This window comes from Leptodactylus fuscus, chromosome 3, assembly GCF_031893055.1.
Source record: "Leptodactylus fuscus isolate aLepFus1 chromosome 3, aLepFus1.hap2, whole genome shotgun sequence".
In the NCBI taxonomy this organism is placed as follows: domain Eukaryota; kingdom Metazoa; phylum Chordata; class Amphibia; order Anura; family Leptodactylidae; genus Leptodactylus; species Leptodactylus fuscus.
Genome location: NC_134267.1, coordinates 73,585,016 through 73,604,226, shown reverse-complemented (window position 1 = coordinate 73,604,226; position 19,211 = coordinate 73,585,016). Strand labels below are relative to the sequence as shown.

The following is a 19,211-nucleotide window of genomic DNA, read 5'->3' as shown; positions in this document are numbered from 1 at the left end:
ATGTATGCGGAAGTCTAAGATATGAAGCACCAATGGGAATCTTTTGATCAAGTGACCACTGGTAAAATCGTTATGCAAGGCCAAGCTCTGCAGGAATTGCAGACATCTATGAATACGGTCACAGCATGTATTGCACAGCTAGATGCACAAGGACGGATTCCCACCTCTGCTCCATCCCCAAGATTGCCACCATTTAGATTCAATGGTCCCCAGGATAAATTCAGAGGATTCGTAAACCAGTGCAATTTGTATTTTGATGCGCATTCTAACCAGTATCCAACGGAGAGATCAAGGGTGCTGTGTGTTATTATGCTGTGAACACACAAAGCTATTGCCTGGGCAAATCCGCTAATCAAAACTGATGACGTCTGCCTAAATAACTACAAAGACTTCATGGACACCATGAAAGGGATGTTTGATGACCCCAATCGAATGGTTACAGCAGAGTCCACCATATTAACGTTACGGCAAGGCAGACGTTCTGTTGTGGATTATGCCATGGCATTCCGGAGATGGATCGTGGACACTAGCTGGAACGACACCACAAGACTAGCACTTTTCAAGAGTGGACTTTCCAGCAATATTAAAGACGAATTAGCACGAGCAAAAGCTCCTTCGGTCTTTTCTGAATTTATTGATCACTGCATTGATTGATATTCGTCTGACAGAACGTCGACGAGAAATGGGGCTATGCAAACCGTACGACCAGTCAATACACTACCGCATCACCACTGGGTTATAAAAAAAATCATCTGATCAGCAGTTCCAGAGAATCCCAACCAGAATCGATGCAGACTTATGCAATTCAGAAACGGGCGAGTGCAGAGCGAAGAGAATATAGGTTCAAAGAAAATCTGTGCTTATATTGTGGAAAGTCGGGACATTTCCTTATAAATTGCCCAAGCCGCTCTGCAAATCGCCACCGGAGAACAGTGGCCGCTGTAATGGATCCTGATGCATCCAATGAGGAATCTTCAGCTTCAGAGGGGGAACAATCAGCTGGAGAAAGTGTCCATTATATATCATCAGTGACCCGTCAGGTTAAAAAGGAGAACAAGGATTCAAATTACTTTGTCCCTCTTAAATTATTAATCAGATCTGTGTGCATCTCTACATCAGTTATGGTGGATTCCGGGGCTAGCAGAAATTTCATGAACTTTGGTTTTGTGGATGAGCACAATGCTGGCTGCCCCTCACCAGTAGGCATTGCATCCGCAGTAGCTTGACCGTGGCCTGGGCCCCCAGCTGGATTTCCACACCCCCATCCTCGTCCCCTTCCTCTACCTTACACATTTCAAGATGTATACAAGCGTAGTGTATTGCAAGTATCTGCGGTATATATTTTGACGATATAGCAAGTACGGTCTGTGTGGCAAGTATACCCCTTGCTTTAAACCTGTATAAGACAGGTATATTGGGCGCACAAACTGATGTATACACGGTATATATTTTTAGCGTATGTGAAGTACGGTCTATACTGTATGGCAAACAGACCCCTTGCTTGACACCCGTATGGGACAGGTATATTGGGTGCATAAACCGATGTATACAAGCAAAGTGTATTGCAAGTATACACGGTATATATTTTGAGCATATAGCAAGTATGGTCTATACTGTATGGCAAGTATACACCTTGCTTCAGACCCGTATGGGACAGGTATATTGGGCGGAGCTCCAGTGTTTGGGCATCAGGACACAGAAATTGTTCTAGTAGCTCCTGGAAGGGGGCAAGGGTGGAATGACTCTGCTTGGAAGATTGGGCATGTTGGGAGGAAGGAGGGGCAGACTCTTGGGTATGAACACGACTGGAGGTAGTTGCTGACTGGCTGGTGGAAAAGCAGCTGTAAGCATTATCCGCTAGCCCTTGTAACACCTGTTCCTGGTGTTCGGGCCTTGTCAGCGTTGTAGCCTGCATCCTCCTTAATGCAGCTATCAAGTCAGGGATTGTGATGAGCGCATGCTAATGTTTCTTTAGGTTTAAATTTGTGTTTCTGTCCATATTAATGTAGAGGAAAGAAGGTTTCCAAGTATTTTTCCGCTTTCCATAGTGAGTTTGAAGTGTCTAGTTGGTTGCTATGATAGTGGGGTAATACTGGGACTTCGGTGTGTTAGATGCACCCAGACATGCTTCCCCTGCTGTCCCAGTTGCATTTCAGAGGTGTTGGCATCATTTCCTGGGGTATCATTGTAGACTTGGTGACTCTCATTAGTCAAATAGTGGTTTCCCATGAAACGAGCATTTTTTCCCCATAGACTATAATGATTTCGATATTGAATATTGAGGGCCTACTCAAAACGAATATCGAATATTTCACTACTCGCTCATCTCTAGTCTTGGTAACTCTACGGACTTCATGCCAAAAAAGGTGTAGCAGGGGACAGTTTCACCAAATGTGTAGCATCATTGACTACCAGCGACACATCTCCAGCAGAGATCCACAGAGAAGGGTAAAATCTTGTGAAGAACAGAATGGACTCTGTTCCATAATTAGTCTCCTGGGCTTTACATGCAGTACTGCATTTATGGCATTACTGAAAGATGGAGAGCCACATCTGGTGGAAAGGAAACCCCAAGCTGTATATGAGCTAGATAGGGTGGGAGTCTGCTAGCAATCAGTTATGGAAACCTTTTTGTGTCAGTATTGATCTGGAAGATAGGTCTATAACTGGGACATAATTTGGGGGTCCTACGTGGACATGGAGGAAGGGAATGGAGTGTCCGGTGAGACTGTGTTAAAGGGGAAAATTCTGTTTGCAGGGTTTGTATAAGTGGGCTATATAGCAGTCGACCTGGGCTCTTGTCCCCGAGGAGGCAAGAGATGCCTAGCTCTAGTTCCTGTTGGGAAATGGGTGATTAAGTGTGTGGCGGCGTCCACTGTAAGAGTGGGCAAGGCAGTATCAGAGATGTATTGTGAGGGGGTGGGTGTCAGGTTATAGAGGAATTTGTAATAATCTCTGAAGGTCGTGGCTATGTCTGTATTTATCAGACAAACCTTTGGAATAGTCTCCCACCTTACCACAATGTGCAAGGACGATTAACGTTACCTGCCTTGTTGCCCTATTCATTAACTCCTTACTGACATACACCATACTATTACAGCGTATTACGGGTGTTTAAATATGGCAGCTGCTTGGTAGCCGGGCCGGCGTCACGTTGGCATGACAGCCGGGAGCCTTGTGAAGCCTCCCAATCCTGTTTGTGCTTTATTTCTATTGCAGGCTACTGTATGTAGCCTGTAGTCTGTATGTAGCCTGCAATAGAAATGCCGGTTTTATGCAATGCATTTGCATAGTAATGCATTGCATTAGTGATCAGACCCCCTGGGGTCTAATAAATGCATTAAAAAATTTAAAAAATGGGAAAAAAAAATACAAAAAGGTAAAAGTTCAAATCACCCCCCTTTTCCTAGAATATATATAAAAGTACTTAAATATTGTGAAACACATACACATTTAGGTATACCTTTGTCTGAAAACGCCCAGTCTACAAATCTATAAAAATATTTTTACCGTATGGTAAACGGCGTATCGGAATGGGGGGGGGAGAATCAAAAGTGCCAAACCGCCATTTGTTCACTGTTTTGCCTTCAATAAAAATTTTAAGTATCGATCAAAGCAAAAGCAATTCCCCAAAATGGTATAACTAAAAAGTACACCTGGTCCCGCAAAAGACACCCTATATATCCTTGTGCATGGGAGTATAAAAAAGTTATGGGTGTCAAAATATGTCAACTTTTAGAAAAAAAAAAAAGTTTTTGGCACGGTTTTGGATTTTTGTTAACCCTCCGTCATGCGCAGTGCGCCTTACAGGCGCCTCTAAATTTCAAAATGCTCTCTCTCTCTGCTAAAAATGATCAGAAAATCTCCTCCTTCCCAGTAGTTTCCTAACTTTTTGTGCTCTTTGAAACCTGAAGTTTTCTTTTATATCAGACCTTAAGGAGAGCAGATATGGCCTTGGGCGCCTCTCAGGCACACTGCACATGATCGTGTCGCCAAAAGGTTGGCATTTTCAGGTTTTTTTTTTTCATCACAATAGCTTACTAGCTTCTGCCAGCGACTTCGTCTGTCTACCTATATTCAGCAAATTGCTGGCGTCGATGGTTTGCCTGTTCCGGCATTTTGGCAGCTGGCAAGCTGTCCTGCTGCTGACCTTGTTCCTCACACCGTGCCTGTGATTGTTCCAGCATCTCAGCAGCTTGCTGGGATGCCATATAATGAGCATGTTGTTGGTGTTGATCCGCCTGCTCCAATGATTCGACAGCTGTCAAGCTGGCCTGCTGATGAACTCGTTCCTCGCGCTGTGCCCGTGATTGTTCCGGTAGCTCACTGGGATTCCATATAATGAGCGTGTTGTTGGCGTTGATGATCCACTTGCTCCGGCGTTTTGGCAGCTCTCAAGCTGGCCTGCCGCTGAACGCGTTCTTCTCTCTGTGCCCGTGGTTGTTTTTCCGGCATCTCAGCACCTCGCTGGAACATCATAATGAGCGTGTTGTTGGTGTTGATGATCCGCCTGCTCCAGCGTTTCTGCAGCTCTCAAGCTGGCCTGCCGCTGAACGTGTTCTTCGCACTGTGCCCGTGGCTGTTCCGGCATCTCAGCAGCTCGCTGCGACGCCATATAATGCATGTGTTGTTGGCGACGATGATCTTCCTCAGCTGCGCTTGAGGAGAACTCTGTTGACTTCTGGCTTCCTTCATAGTTGTCGTTGTTTGCGACTAATTAGATTTATTTATTTTTCCAGGCATGTTGAAAATTGTCAAACTGCTATGTTTTGCTCTTAACCCATTCTTTGTTACAGAAAAATGTGGTTTGAAATGGAAAATGACATTTGGAAATTTCACCTCCATTTTGCATTAATTCCTGTGGAACACCTAAAGGGTTAATAAAGTTACTTTATACAATTTTGAATAGTTTGAAGACTAGTTTCATTTTCAAAAATGGGGTCATTTATGGGAGTTTTCTATTAGAGGACCTTTCACCATTTTGCCCACAGGCAGTTCTATATACTGCCGGAAAGCTGACAGTGCGCTGAGTTCAGCGCACTGTTGGCTTACCCGATCTGGGCCCAGTGTGAAGAGCTTACGGTCCGGTACCGTAGCTCTTCTATGGTCAGAAGGGCGTTTCTGACACTCAGTCAGAGACGTCCTTCTTCACAGCATAGCCAATCGCGCTGTGCTGTGAGAGCCGGGAGGAACGCCCCCTCCATCTGCTCGCAGTACTCGTCCATAGACGAGCATTATCAGGGAGGGAGGGGGGCGTTCCTCCTGGCTCTTCAGCACAGCGCGATTGGCTGACACACATTCAGCTCTACTTCATCGGGCTAATAGAATGCATTGGCCAATCAGCGCTGGCCAATGCATTCTATTAGCGTGAGCTGAGTTTGCACAGGGGTTCTAGTGCACCCTCGGCTCTGCTACATCAGATTGCTACATCTGATGTAGCAGAGCCGAGTGTGCACACTCGGCTCTGCTACATCTGATGCACACTCGGCTCTGCTACATCTGATGCACACTCGGCTCTGCTACATCTGATGCACACTCGGCTCTGCTACATCTGATGCACACTCGGCTCTGCTACATCTGATGCACACTCGGCTCTGCTACATCTGATGCACACTCGGCTCTGCTACATCTGATGCACACTCGGCTCTGCTACATCTGATGCACACTCGGCTCTGCTACATCTGATGCACACTCGGCTCTGCTACATCTGATGCACACTCGGCTCTGCTACATCTGATGCACACTCGGCTCTGCTACATCTGATGCAGCAGAGCCGAGTGTGCATCAGATGATGTGTAGTTGAGCAGAACTGGCTCAGCACTGCTAAGTCTCTGCATTCGCATAGGAATGCATTGGCCAGCCTTCGGCCAATCAGCTCTGGCTCTGCCGGAGGAGGCGGAGTCTAAGGTCGGACCTGAATGGAGACTGGTGTGGAGCGATCTTAGACTCCGCCTCCTCCAGCAGAGCCAGCGCTGATTGGTCGAGTTCCGTACTCCAATGCATTCCTATTGGAAAAAGTTTGTCACAAAAATCACAATTACACACCCGATAGAGCCCCAAAAAGTTATTTTTAATAACATTCCCCCCTAAATAAAGGTTATCCCTAGCTATCCCTGCCTGTACAGCTATCCCTGTCTCATAGTCACAAAGTTCACATTCTCATATGACCCGGATTTGAAATCCACTATTCGTCTAAAATGGAGGTCACCTGATTTCGGCAGCCAGTGACTTTTTCCGATTTTTTTTTCGATGCCTCCGGTGTCGTAGTTCCTGTCCCACCTCCCCTGCGCTGTTATTGGTGCAAAAAAAGCGCCAGGGAAGGTGGGAGGGGAATCGAATTTTTTTGGAGTTTGCCACGTGATGTTCGATTTGAATCGAACACATCGAACAGCCTGATATCCGATCGAACATGTGTTCGATAGAACACTGTTCGCTCATCTCTAAAAATGATCAATGATTTGACTTTTTTTTTTCATTCTCTTTTGTGTTTTTTCATTGCAAGCAAAATAAATGAAGATATTAATACCAAAGAGTTTGTGCTTGTAATCATTTTCTGGAAGAAAATGAGTATTATCTGACAGAATTGCAGGGGTGTCAATACTTTTGGCCAACACTGTATGTCATGTAAACCTGAGGCTATTTGCTGATATTTTAAAACTGTGGTACTTTTGTTTAAATATGTTTTTTTGTTAATAAGGTTTTTTGGTAACTTACCGTATATACTCGAGTATAAGCCGAGGCCCCTAATTTTACCACAAAATCTGAGAACTTATTGACTCGAATATAAGCCTGGGGGGGGAAATGCAGCAGCTACTGGAAAATTTCAAAAACGAAAATGGTCGGTGTTTTTGGGTGCAGTAGGTGCTGGGTGTTGTGGTTGTCTGTCTGCCCCTTCCCTGAGCTTGAGGACTGATTTTTTTTTTTTTTTTTCTTCTCCCCTCCCCCTCCCCACTTGGAATTCAGTCTGGCTGAATATAGGGTATCTGCAGTGCTCCTATTAACCCCTTCCTGACGGAACAGGAGCACTGCAGATACCCTATATTCAGTAGACCGGGCACTTTCAGACACGGATTCCTAATGTGTATGTGTTTCACAGTAAATTTTCTACTTTTGTAAGTATTCTAGGGAAAGGAGTGATTTAGAACTTATTTGTTTTTTTGCTGACTCGAGTATAAGCTGAGGGGGGCTTTTTCAGGACAAAAACTGGGATGAAAAATTCAGCTTATACTGGAGTATATACGGTATTTTGTGTATTCTCTTTTAGTACAACCCTAGGAAGGTCATTGATTACTTTTAGAGTCAAATTTTAATAATTAGATATCTATAAGGTTTTTAAAGGGCCTGATTGTGTTAGAATTTTACCTGCAGCTGACAGAGGGTTAAGGAGTTAACATGTACATAAAACCATATAAATTTGGTATCCTTAGAATCGTTCCGAAATATAGAATACAGATGACTTCTCATTTTGGCTGCACAGTGAACACCTTAAAAATGAAGCCCGTAAGAAAGTCTCACAAATGCACTTTTTCTTCAAATCCACCCCATTCAGAATTTTTTTTTTTTCCACCTTCCTAGTATATTATACAGAGTAATTAATAGTACTATCATAAAGAACAATTTGTCCCGCAAACATTAAGACCGAAGAGAGGAAACTTAAAAAAAAAAAAAAAAGTTATGGGCTTTGGAAGTGGGGGGAGTCGAAAATCGAAAAATGCCCTTGGCGGGAAGGGATTTAAGGGATTGATGGCCTAGTGGAGGCAGTCACTGAGCGGGAGAGTAAGGTAAAAGGCACTAAATAAATGGATTCTCTTATTAGAATCTCATATTTTACTACTAACATGTAGGAATGGCCTTAAGAAAGGTTATTCTTCTACCTTAGGAACTCTCCACACTGCCATCCAGTAGATATTCCCAGTTTGCTTCATTATACAAATGAGTTTTCTCGCAGCACTGCGGACATTCCCCTGCGCTCAAACAGCACTGGTGGCGTCCCCTGTGCTGCTTGAAAACTGTTCTTCTGGCATGCCACTCTACGATTCTGCATATAAATTCCAGGCATGCACAGTCGGCTCTGCTGTCAGGCTTTCAGCAGAGCTGACTGCACATGTCTGCGGCCATTTTCATGTGTCCACTTACAGAAGCATAGAAAAAAAAAAGAAATATAAGAAAAGGATAGTCCAATAGTTGTCATCTGGCTGGATGAATTTCAGACAGGATGATTTTGTTCTGGAACCACTCAACAAGATTGCTGTGGTCAAAGGGAGTGCAAGTTGTAGCTGTCATCCATGTCCCTCCAAACAGGGTGGTTCTTGGATAGTTCAGAGTCACCTAGAAGCTGTTCCCAGCCAGGGAAGTGGAGTGGAGGAAGATAAATCAAATCAAACAGGCTTTATTGGCACGTCCAAATAGATATTTGGTAAAGTAAAGCATGGGGGGGTGGTTGATTTGGGGTATAACAGTCCATGGAGTCTCATCTTCCTCTTCCTCCTTGTTCAGGGCATGTTGGGGGTTTTGGCTTGGCAGATGGCTGATGCTTGGTTGGGGGGTATCAGTTTTTCTCGGGGCTCTGTGGCTTAGCCAGGCTTGGTGGTGGTAAGAGCCAGGACTGCTGCCTTGTATGTGAGTCCAGAATGATAGCGCCCTCTTCTGCATGGTGAACCATAGAGGGAGTTTGCCTAGCTCTGCCCGGCATCCCATGTTGGTGGTGCTGCGGTGGACATGGAGGAGGTACTTGCAGAACTCCATGTGGAAGGTCTCTGGGCTGGAATCCCACTTTGACTGGTCTGGGTAGGTGGCTGGACCCCAAACCTCACTGCCATAGAGAAGGATCGGAGCGATGACTGGGTCAAATATCTTGAGCCAGACCCTCACCGGTGGTTTGAGGTGGTACAGTTGTCTTCTGATGGCGTAGAAGGTTCTGCAGGCTTTTCCTTTCAAGGTTTCTGTTGCTGCTTTGAAGCTTCCTGATTGGTTGAGCTCCAGCCCCAGGTAGGTGTAGCTGCTGATTTTCTCCAGTGTGGAGCCGTTCAGTGTGAATTGTGGGGTGGGGGCTTTGTTGTGGCCCTTCTTCTGAAATACCATGACTTTGGTCTTCTTCTGGTTGATGGGTAGGGCCCATGTGGTGCTGAATTTTTCCAGCACTGATAGGCTTTCTTGGAGGTCTTTCTCGGTGGGGGACAGAAGTAGGAGGTCGTCGGCGTATAGCAAGAACTTCACCTTACGGTCATTCAGGGTGAGGCCTGGAGTTGGTCAGGCATCCAGGGCTGTAGCCAGTTCATTGATGTAGATGTTGAAGAGTGTTGGGCTCAGGCTACAGCCTTGTCTGACCCCTTGGGCCTGTTGGAAGTATACTGTCCTTTTCCCATTCACCTTCACACTGCACTGGTTTCCGGTGTTGGAGCTCTTGATGACGTCATACGTTCTTCCTCCTAGTCCACTCTCTAGGAGTTTTAGGAGCAGGCCTGGGTGCCGTACTGAGTCGAACGCCTTCTTAAGGTCCACAAAGCAGGCGAATATCTTTCCTCTTCTGGTGTTGTGGACGTGGGTCTTGATGAGGCTGTGCAGGGTGTGGATATGGTCTGTAGTGCGGTGGTTTGGCATGAACCCTGCTTGGCTCTTGCTGAGGACCCCGTGTTGTTTGAGGAAGGTGAGGATTCTGTTATTGATGATGCTGTTGAACAGTTTCCCCAGCGTGCTGCTGACGCAGATCCCTCTGTACAGTCATGGCCAAAAGTTTTGAGAATGACACAAATATTATATTTTCACATGATCTGCTGCCCTCTGGTTTTTATGCGTGTTTGTCAGATGTTTTTATCAAATACAGAAATATAATTGCAATCATATTATGAGTATCAAAAGCTTATATTGACAGAATGAGTTAATGCAGCAAGTCAATATTTGCAGTGTTGACCCTTCTTCTTCAGGACCTCTGCAATTCTCCCTGGAATGCTCTCAATCAACTTCTGGACCAAATACTGACTGATAGCAGTCCATTCTTGCACAATCAATGCTTGCATTTTGTCTGAATTTGTAGGTTTTTGTTTGTCCACCCATCTCTTGATGATTGACCACAAGTTCTCAATGGGATTAAGATCTGGGGAGTTTCCAGGCCATGGACCCAAAATCTCTGTTTTGTTCCCTGAGCCATCTAGTTATTACCTTTGCTTTATGGCAAGGTGCTCCATCATGCTGGAAAAGGCATTGTTGATCGCCAAACTGCTCTTGGACGGTTGGGAGAAGTTGATCTTGGAGGACATTCTGGTACCATTCTTTATTCATGGCTGTGTTTTTAGGCAAGACTGTGAGAGAGCCGATTCCCTTGGCTGAGTAGCAACCCCACACATGAATGGTTTCAGGATGCTTTACAGTTGGCATGAGACAAGACTGGTGGTAACGCTCACCTCGTCTTCCCGAATAAGCTATTTTCCAGATGTCCCAAACAATCGAAAAGGGGATTCATCAGAGAAAATGACTTTACCCCAGTCCTCAGCAGTCCACTCCCTGTACCTTTTGCAGAATATCAGTCTGTCCCTGATGTTTTTTCTGGAGAGAAGTGGCTTCTTTGCTGCCCTCCTTGAGACCAGGCCTTGTTCCAAGAGTCTCCGCCTCACAGTGCGTGCAGATGCACTCACACCTGCCTGCGGCCATTCCTGAGCAAGCTCTGCACTGCTGGTAGCCCCATCCCGTAGCTGAAACACTTTTAAGAGACGGTCCTGGTGCTTGCTGGTCTTTCTTGGGCGCTCTGGAGCCTTTTTGCCAACAATGGAACCTCTCTCCTTGAAGTTCTTGATGATGCGATAGATTGTTGACTGAGGTGCAATCTTTCTAGCTGCGATACTCTTCCCTGTTAGGCCATTTTTGTGCAGTGCAATGATGACTGCACGTGTTTCTTTAGAGATAACCATGGTTAACAGGAGAGAAACAATGATGCCAAGCACCAGCCTCCTTTTAAAGTGTCCAGTGGTGTCATTCTTACTTAATCATGACAGATTGATCTCCAGCCCTGTCCTCATCAACACCCACACCTGTATTAATGGAGCAATCACTGAAACGATGTTAGCTGGTCCTTTTAAGGCAGGGCTGCAATGATGTTGAAATGCGTTTTGGGGGATAAAGTTCATTTTCTAGGCAAATATTGACTTTGCAAGTAATTGCTGTTAAGCTGATCAAATTCTGGAGTATATGCAAATTGCCATTAGAAAAACTGAAGCAATAGACTTTGTAACAATTAATATTTGTATCATTCTCAAAACTTTTGGCCATGACTGTAGTTGTAGGGGTCACATATTGGTCTCCATTCTTGTAGATGAGGGTTATGAGGCCTTTGTTTCAGTCTTGGGGGAAGTGTCCGGTATTGAGGATGAGGGTGAATAGTTTTGCCAGTGCCGCGTGTATTGCTGGAGGGCTATATTTGATCATCTCTGGTAGGATGCCGTCAGGGCCGTTGGACTTTTTGCCTTTCAGCAGGGCAATTCTTTCCTGTATATTTTTTATGGTGATTGGTGAGTCCAGAGGGTTCTGGAAGTCTTTGATTACTTTCTCCATATCCCTCAGTTTGGTGGTTATCTGTTGCTGTTCTGGGGTTAGGTCTTCTTCTGGGATGTTTTTGTAGAGACTTCTGAAGTAGTTGAGTCAAATATTGACATTTTGGATGTGGAGGGAGTTTTTCTTGGGCTTTGTGCCCATATGGTGCCAGGTCTCCCAGAATGAGCTGTCCTTGAGGGAGTCCTCCAGTTGCTCCATTTTGTGGGAGAGGTATCTCTGTTTCTTCTCTCTGAGGGTGTCTTTGCATTGCTTGCATAGATTGTTGTAGGCTTCCCTCGCCTCTCTGTTGTTGTGGTCTCTGTGTTTCTGGTTGGAGGCTGCCCTTAGAGAACGACGTAGAGCCTTGCAGTCGCTGTCAAACCATTTGTGAGACTGTTTGCTAGTAGGTCTCTTGGGCTTTGTCTGTTTCAGGCCTGCTAGTTCTGCTTTTGTGTACAGGATGTTATTGAAGTCCTTCACTGCTCGGGTGACACCTTTTTGGTCTGGCCGGTAGGAGCTCATATAGAAGTTTGTGAGCAGTTCCTTGATTTTGGGTCAGTTAGCCGCGTTGGTGTATTCGGTGGCCCGGTGACTGGCCCATTTTAAGGATGGTTGTAGAGACCAATCTGGTGGGGCTGCTGTGTGAGTGGCTTGTCAGTGGATCTCATGTACAGCAGGATCTGGTTGTGGTCTGACTATGAATTAACACATGTGGAATTATATACTTAAAGGGGTTGGCCCCTTTCAGACCAATATTGACAAACAAATGTACAATAAAAAGATATACAATTTTCCAATATACTTTCTGTATCAATTCCTCACGGTTTTCTAGATTTCAGCTTACGGACCATGGTCATGTGATGAGCACAGGTGCCGCTCGTTATAATCACAGCACAATAATCAGACATCTGCCTGGTAATCAGCTGTGCACCTGTGCGCTCATCACATGACCATGGTCCGTAAATCACATGACCATGGTCAGAGTTTTATCCTCTAGAACAGGGGTAGGGAACGTACGGCTCTCCAGCTGTTGCAAAACTACAACTCCCAGCATGAATACTTGCTCTGCTGTTCTTGGAACTCCCATGGAAGTGAATGGAGCATGTTGGGAGTTGTAGTTTCACAGCAGCTGGAGAGCCGAAGGTTCCCTACCCCTGCTCTAGAAGTAACAGAATGTATGACAGCAAGCTGAAATCTAGAAAACCGTGAGGAATTGATACAGAAAGTATATTGGAAAATTGTATATCTTTTTATTGTATATTTGTTTGTCAATATTGGTCTGAAAGTGGCCAACCCCTTTAACCCCTTCCCGACATGCGCCGTAATAGTACGGCGCGTGTCGGGTCTGTAACTATGGCGACCGCCCGGGAGCCGGGCGGCCGTCATAGCCGCCGGGTGTCTACTGCTTCAAGCAGTAGACAACCGGCTCTAATGCCTCCGATCGGTCCCCGGACCGATCGGAGGCATTAACCCCTCCGGCGCTGCTGTCAAAGGCGCCGGAGGCGCCATCTTCCCGGCGGCGCATGGGCGCCGCCATTTTGGCAGGGATCGCCGGCTCCTGGAGCATGCTCCAGGGCCGACCCCCCCCCGTTGCCATGACAGCCGGGAGCCTTGTTAAGGGCTCCGAGCCAGTCTGCAAATTCTCTCTTTTGCAGGCTGGTGTATACAGCCTGCAAAAGAGATGATGCTTTTTTGCAATGCATTGCAATGCATTAGCATTGTAATGCATTGCATTAGTGATCAGACCCCCTGGGGTTCAACACCCCTAGGGGGTCTAATAAATGCAAAAAAAAAAAAAGTAAAAAAAAAAATATAAAAAAATATAAAAAGTATTAAAAGTTCAAATCACCCCCCTTTCCCTAGAACAGATATAAAAGTAGTTAAAAACTGTGAAACATATACATGTTAGGTATCCCCGCGTCCGAAATCGCCCGCTCTACAAATCTATACAAATATTTTTCCTGTTCGGTAAACGCCGTAGCAGGAAAAATAGTCAAAAGTGGCAATCCGCCGTTTTTTCACTGTTTTAATTCTGCTAAAAATTTGAATAAAAAGTGATCAAAGCAATAACATTTCCCGAAAATGGTAGAACTAAAAAGTACACCCGGCCCCGCAAAAAAAGACGCCCTATGCATCCCCGTACACCTATGTATAAAAAAGTTACGGCCGTCGGAATATGGCGACTTTTAGAAAAAAAATTTTTTAACACAGTTTTGGAATTTTTTTTAGGGGTCAAAATGTAAATAAAACCATATAAATTTGGTATCCCTGGAACCGTACCGAAACACAGAATATAGGGGACATGTCATTTTGGCTGCACAGTGAACGCCGTAAAACCAAAGCCCGTAAGAAAGTCGCAGAAATGCATTTTTTCTTCAAATCCACCCCATTCTGAATTTTTTTCCTGCTTCCCAGTACATTATATAGAATAATTAATGGTGGCATCATGAAGAAAAAATTGTCCCGCAAAAATTAAGACCTCATATGACTCTGGGAGCGGAGAAATAAAAAAGTTATGGGGTTTAGAAGGAGGGGAGTCAAAAACGAAAAACGAAAATCAAAAAATGCCATCGGCGGGAAGGGGTTAAAGAGGACCTTTCATGGGTTTGGGCACAGGCAGTATTATATATTGCTGGAAAGCCGACAGTGCGCTGAATTCTTTCCCGATCTGTGCCCTGGGTAAAGAGCTATCGGTATCGGTACTGTAGCTCTTCACAGTCAGAAGGGCGTTCCTGACAGTTTGTCAGGAACGTCCTTCTCCACAGCAGCGCCTATCGTGCTGTACAGTGTGAGCGGGGAGGAACACCTCCCTCCCCTCCTGATAATACTCTTCTATGGACAAGCACTGTGAGAAGAGGGAGGGGCGCTCCTCCCCTCTTATACTGTACAGCGCAATAGGTGCTGCTGTGCAGAAGGACGTTCCTGACAAACTGTCAGGAACGCCCTTCTGAATATAAAGAGCTATGGTATCGGTACCGATATCAATTTACCCGGAGCACAGGTCGGGAAAGCCGACAGTGCGCTGAATTCAGCGCACTGTCTGCTTTCCAGCAGTATATAGAACTGCCTGAGCCCAAACCCATGAAAGGTCGTCTTTAACAAAAAAGTGTGAAACTACTGAAAATATGTCTTATAATCTAGGTTCTTCAAAGTAGCCACCTTTTTCCTTGATTACTGCTTTGCACGCTCTTGGCATTCTCTTGATGAACTTCAAAAGGTAGTCACCTGACATGGTCTTCCAACAGTTTTGAAGGAGTTCCCAGAGATGCTTAGCACTTGTTGGCCTTTTTGCCTTCAGTCTGCGGTCCAGCTCACCCCAAACCATCTCGATTGGGTCCAGGTCTGGTGACTGTGGAGGCCAGGTCATCTGGCGTAGCACCTCATCACTCTCCTTCTTGGTCAGATAGCCCTTACACAGCCTGGAGGTGTGTTTGGGGTCATTGTACTGTTGAAAAATAAATGATGGTCCAACTAAACGCAAATCGGGTGGAATAGCATGTCGCTGCACGATGCTGTGGTAGCCATGCTGGTTGAGTATGCCTTCAATTTTGAATAAATCCCCAACAGTGTCTAACAGTCTATTTAGTAGGACTATCAGCTGTGTATCCACCTGAATTCTGCACAACACAACTGATGGTCCCAACCCTATTTATAAGGCAAGAAATCCTACTTATTAAATCTTACGGGGCACACCTGTGAAGTGAAAACCATTTCCTGTAACTACCTCTTGAAGCTCATCAAGAGAATGCCAAGAGTGTGCAAACCATCAACTCCTCCTCACTATGCTCCGCTCAGTCGGCCTCAACGACACTGCGCTCTCCTGGTTCTTCTCTTATCTCTCAGACCGCACTTTCAGTGTATCATTTGCGGACTCTGTTTCCTCCCCTCTTTCCCTTGCTGTTGAGGTTCCTCAGGGCTCGGTCCTAGGCCCCCTGCTCTTTTCTCTCTACACAGCCCCCATTGGACAAACCATCGCCAGATTCGGCTTCAGGTACCATCTTTATGCTGATGACACCCAATTATACACCTCTTCCTGTGACTCATACAAAACACCAACGACTGTCTCTCTGCTGTCTCAAATATCATGTCCTCACTCTATCTGAAACTAAATCTCTCCAAGACTGAACTACTACTGTTTCCACCATCTAACAGATCTGTCCCTGATATATCCATTGTAGTCTCAGGCCTTACTATATCTCCTAGGCAGTAGGCCCACTAACTCGGGGTCATGTTTGACGCAGACTTTTCCTTCACCTCTCATATTAAATCACTCGGATGTTCATGTCACCTCCACCTCAAAAATATCTCCAGAATACGCCTTTTCCTTACCAGAGATACATTAAAGACATTTATTGTCTCTCTGATTCATTCTCGCCTTGACTACTGTAACTCCTTACTAATCGGTCTTCCCCCTCACTAAACTCTCCCCTCTACAAGCTATTCTGAATGCAGCAGCCAGGCTCATCTATCAATCTAGATGCTACAGCGATGCCTCTGGTCTGTGCCAGTCGCTACACTGGCTGCCTATTCATTATAGAATAAAATATAAAGTTATCACCCTCATCCACAAGGCTCTCCATAATGCCGCACCTCCCTACATTTCCTCCCTCATCTCTGTTTACGGCCCAACGCGTGTTCTCCGTTCACTCAGTGACCTAACACTTACATCCTCTATTATCAGAACCTCCCACGCTCTTGCGAGCAGGGCCCTCAGTCCCATTGTGTGAAATGACTTTCTTTGTAATGTATCTTTCTGTTTGTATTTGAACCCTACAAATTGTACAGCGCTGCGGAATACGTTGACGCTATATAAATAAAATGTATTATTATTATTTCATTTTCACGTCAATATGGTAATAAATTCAGTGATAAACCTAAAGGGTCACAATGCTCACTATACTATATTGATAAACTCCTCGAGGGGTCTATTTTCCAAAATGTTTCTAAAAGTTTCCACTGTTTTGGCACCTCAAACGCTTTGTAAATGAGACAAGGTGCCTGAAACTTATCACAGCAGGATCTGCCATCCAAAAGCTCCTTGGTGCTCCTTGTCTTCTGCGTCTTGCTGTGTGCCCATATATCAGTTGACACCTCCATTTTTTCTTAATTCCTGTTAAACACTTATAGGGTTGAAATGCTTGGTATGTGTTGTTTTGGCTTATTTAAGGGGTACAGTTTTGGAAATGGGGTGATTTATGGGGGTTTCTAATACTGGGGTCTTTCAAAACCCCTTCATAACTGAATTAGACCATTAAAAAATGGGTTTAGGAAATGCTCTTGAAAATTTTGAATGTTATTTGACTTGGGAACCTTATAATGTCCATAAAAAATAAAAAAGATTACTAAAGTTTGATACCAACATAAAGCAGAGATCTGGTACATTAGATGGTACTTTAGTAGTATGACTATTTCAAACTTGATAAAATGCATATTTTTCAAAACTTCCACAAATTTCCTATTTTTTCATAATTAAACACAAAACATATCAACCAAAATTTACCCTAAGACGAAGTACAATGTGTCACGAAAAAACAATACCAAAATTACTTTGCTGAGTTAGTGTTCCAAAGTTATTACTGCATAATCTGACACATTTTAGATTTGAAAAATCGAGCTCTGTCAGGAAGTCAAAAACTGACATCAGCTGGAAGGGATTAAGGAAGCTATCTGCACAAGATGGCACAAGTGAGAGAGTTCTCTACAACAATAAGGATTGACTACCAGTAGTGTTGGTTTCTCACACAGAGATCAGGTAGTCTTGCTTGCATGAATACATTGTGGCTGCCTGCGGTCACCAGGGGGAGCCAACTGTTAGACTTTGCTGAAGTGCAACGCTGCAGCAATGACAAGGTGCCTGAGACAGGAGTGACACAGATCTATGTGTGAGAACTAGAGATGAGCGAGCACTGTTCAGATCAGCCGTTCCGAACAGCACACGCCCATAGAAATGAATGGAAGCACCTGGCACGGCGACCGGCCGCCGGCAAAGTGTACGTGCCAGGTGCTTCCATTCATTTCTATGGGAGCGTGCTGTTCAGAACGGCTGATCCGAACAGTGTTCGCTCATCTCTAGTGAGAACCCATCCACCATTAGCACTTGGCAACCTTAAATTGTTTTGCGGTCTGCAATTTGCTGATCAGCAAGTCTTAAATTTCATTTCAAAAAGTCATTCCGTAGATGTCCTTGTCTATGGGACAGTCCGTGCCGTGATGTCCGTGACTATGCGGACATGTGGTATTCAGTGAGGACCCCGGTCACGGCACAACACAACACTGTTAAAATATCCGGTGGTGTGAGAGGCCGCACTGAATACAATGTGTCCACAATTGAGAGCCCACAATTACGGACCATTTGTGGACTGAACTTACTGTCGTGTAAGAACAGCCTAAGTGGGTCTGGTGAGTGGATTGTTGTTCATGGGGAAAAAAATGACATTCCCTGTAAATAAGCCCTTACCCGTCTTTCGGAGCAAAAAATAATATAAGACCCTGTCTTATTTTTGGAGAAACATGGTGGTATGAAACCTTCTAAGTATTTATGATACATGGAAAAGGAAAAGTCGCTATGCTGAGAAATATTTTTCCATCTAATATTGATTTTCAAATAATTTTTGCAAATAATAAACATAACAGGACTATTATTATCTAATGTCATCACTTTATTGTTGGATTGCTGGGTTCACACCTGAGCCTGCTCTATGTTTAGGGTTTCCATCCCCGAATCTGCTTAAAAAATGCAGAGAGAAAAATCCTGCAAGTCCTGCATTTTTCAGATGGAAACCCGGCAGACCCCGTTATAGTCTAGAGCAGTGGTTCTCAACCTGTGGGTCGCGACCCTTGCGGGGGTCGAACGATCAAAACACAGGGGTCGCCCAAAGCATACCTCCCAACCGTCCCGGTCGGTGGGAGGTATGTCCTGGTTTCAACTGATCGGCGCCCGGAGGACGCCGATGAGTTGAACACACAGGCGATTAAAGCAGGAGCTGTCACAGCCAGCTCCTGCTTTAACGCTGTGCTGCGGCTTCTGTATGTGTAGCCACGATGTGATGACTGCACATCGCGGCTAAAACTATATGAGTGAGCGGGTGGCGGGGGAGCGATGGAAGGTGAGTGTTTTTTTTTTTTGGTTTTAAACATTAAGGTGGAACATAATGAAGGGGGGGGACGGCATGACACTGGGGGCAGAAATGGAGGGACATGAAACTGGGCAGATGAAGGAGGGATGGCATGACACTGGGGGCAGAGATGGAGGGACATGAAGCTCTGGGCAGAGATGGGGGAACATGAAACTGGGGAACAGATGGGGACATGAAACTGGGGGAAGAGATGGAGGGGGGACATGAAACGGGGGGCAGATGAAGGGGTTATATGAAACTGGAGGAGAGATGGCGAGGGGACATATAATGTCCGGGTGACTATAGGAGGATTATACTGTGTGGGAGCACATGAATGAGAATGGGCGGAGTTAACATAAAAGTGGGCGGAGCTAAATTCACCGCAGCGCGCCGCATATTTTGTCCTTCTTTCTAATCTTCAAAAGTTGGGAGGTATGCCTAAAGCCATCAGAAAATACATATTTCTGATGGCTTTAGCCACTGAGAAGCCGCGCTACTGTCTGCAGCAGCGCTATTCAGCTGGAACGCACGCCGTTATGGACGTGTGTTCCAAACTGAATGGGGTCACCGCAA

At 45.2% G+C, this 19,211-nt stretch overlaps 1 protein-coding gene across 1 annotated transcript in view; it reads left to right on the top strand.

Annotated features, from left to right (window-relative positions):
• EGLN1 (egl-9 family hypoxia inducible factor 1) overlaps positions 1 to 19,211 on the top strand; it is a 79,789-nt gene that overhangs the window by 19,849 nt on the left and 40,729 nt on the right. The gene's annotated exons all lie outside the window — the stretch shown is intronic.